Raw genomic sequence first — 2,151 nt, 5'->3', positions numbered from 1 at the left:
GGACAGTAGGCGCATTGTGCAATAGATCAGGGGTGGCCAACGGTAGCTCTCCAGATGTTTTTTGCCTACAACTTTCATCAGCCCCAGCCAGCATGGCCAATGGCTGGGGATGATGGGAGTTGTAGGCAAAAAACATATGGAGAGCTACCGTTGGCCAACCCTGCAATAGATGGTTTTCTTGTCCGTATCACTGTTGAGAATTTTAGGAAGGAACCAATTGTGGATTATATTGAACATTTTTTCTATGCGGAGTGTGAGCATTGTTATTTCACAGTTCCCTTTATGAACATAAGAACATAAGAGAAGCCATGTTGGCTCAGGCCAATGGCCCATCCAGGCCAACAGTCTGTGTCACACAGTGGCCAAAGAAACCCAAGTGCCATCAGGAGGTTCACAAGTGGGGCTAGAAGCCCTTGAACGTATGAACATATTAAGCTGCCTTATACTGCATCAGACCCTCGGTCCATCAAAGTCAGTATTGTCTACTCAGACTGGAAGCGGCTCTCCAGGGTCTGAAGCTGAGATTTTTCACACCAATTTGCCTGGACCCTTTTTTGGAGATGCCAGGGATTGAACCTGGGACCTTCTGCTTGCCAAGCAGATGCTCTACCACTGAGCTACCATCCCTCCCCTTCCACTTTGCCCCCCCCCAAAAGCACCAAGAATAGAGAGCATCACTGCCCCAGACAGAGAGTTCCAGCAATATGCTGTGGCTAATAGCCACTGATGGACCTCTGCTCCAGATGTTGATCCAATCCCTTTGCCTCTGCGGTCTCTCTCTCCACTATTTGTATTGCCAGCAGGATTATACATATAAGTTAAAATAATTGTTCCATGAATGCGTAGCGCCAAAGAGGAAAGCAGCCGAATGCTTCCTGCCTGATTTACACTGTGCTTCAAATAACTATGTCTATTGAGGGCGTCAGCTTTTTTACAGTATAGAATGCAGCCAGCAAGTGAGGCCAAAATCACCTTTCAAGGCCCTTCCTCATTCTATTTAAAAGCCCAGGCGTTTCCACAGTTGGCGCACTTGGAAAGAAGTGCAACGAATTAGGAGATTCTGAAAGTCTTCCTAAAGCCAACCACACTCGGCGACACGGTGTGGTGTGTTCAGCAGGGACGTTTAAATAACATCAAACTGATTCGAGGGCTTTGCAGGAAAAACGAATCAGCATAGTTGTGGTTCAGTCAAAGCGGTGTGCAAAGGAAAACCAACTCTGCCACCTCCTGAGCATGCGTTCTAGTCCAGATGTTTCCACTCCTACACAGCCCCCCCCCCCCATTTTTTTTTGTCTTGTCCCCCAGTTGGAGCCAGACTTTGGCCTTCCTAGCAACAACGATCAACAATCTGTAATTTAACCTTCAATATAGGATGTTTGTGAACATTCCAAGACAACCTATCACGGAAAGATATATGTTAAAGTCTGGAGTGTTGGTTTGGGGCTTTGGAGATGGGATGCTGAAGTACAGATCTTTCAGTTATTAGGTCCACAGTCCGCCCTTGAACAAATTACTAATTTTCAGATGCAATTTGCTGATTTTCATACCAGGTTGAAGGGGCTGGGCATGTTTAGCCTGCCCGTTGGCCACCCCTGTCCGATATACCTTACTCATACTTGTGTGATCTCTGGTTTCACATAGCCTGGAGAGGAGGCAGCTGTGAGGTGATAGGATCACCATCTTCAAGGGCTTAAAGGGCAGTCACATAGAGCAGGGGTGGCCAACGGTAGCTCTCCAGATGTTTTTTTTTGCCTACAACTCCCATCAGCCCCAGCCAGCATGGCCAATGGCTGGGGCTGATGGGAGTTGTAGGCAAAAAACATCTGGAGAGCTACTGTTGGCCACCCCTGACATAGAAGATGCTGTGAAATAGTTTTCTGTGACCCCAGAAGGTAGGATCAGAACCAACAAGTTGAAATTACATCAAAAGAATTTCTGTCTCAACGTTAGGAAGAACTTCCTAGCAGTTGGAGCAGTTCCTCAGTGGAACAGACTTCCTCGGGAGGTGGTGGGCTCTCCTTCCTTGGAGGTTTTTAAACAGAGGCTAGATGGCCATCTGACAGCAATGAAGATCCTGTGAATTTAGGGGGAGGTGTTTGTGAGTTTAGAGCAGTTCTTCAGTGGAACAGGCTTCCTCCTTGGGAGGTGGTG

The 2,151-nt window shown here is 47.4% G+C and overlaps 1 non-coding gene across 1 annotated transcript; it reads right to left on the bottom strand.

The window, feature by feature from the left end:
* Nucleotides 1–555: 555 nt before the first annotated feature.
* TRNAA-GGC (transfer RNA alanine (anticodon GGC)) lies at nt 556–630 on the bottom strand. The gene has a single exon. It is a non-coding gene; the product is annotated as a tRNA-Ala (tRNA).
* Nucleotides 631–2,151: the final 1,521 nt, after the last annotated feature.

This window comes from Heteronotia binoei, chromosome 16 (genome assembly GCF_032191835.1).
Source record: "Heteronotia binoei isolate CCM8104 ecotype False Entrance Well chromosome 16, APGP_CSIRO_Hbin_v1, whole genome shotgun sequence".
NCBI lineage: Eukaryota > Metazoa > Chordata > Lepidosauria > Squamata > Gekkonidae > Heteronotia > Heteronotia binoei.
Note: the sequence above shows the minus strand (reverse complement) of the source record. Positions and strands in the feature narration are given on the sequence as shown.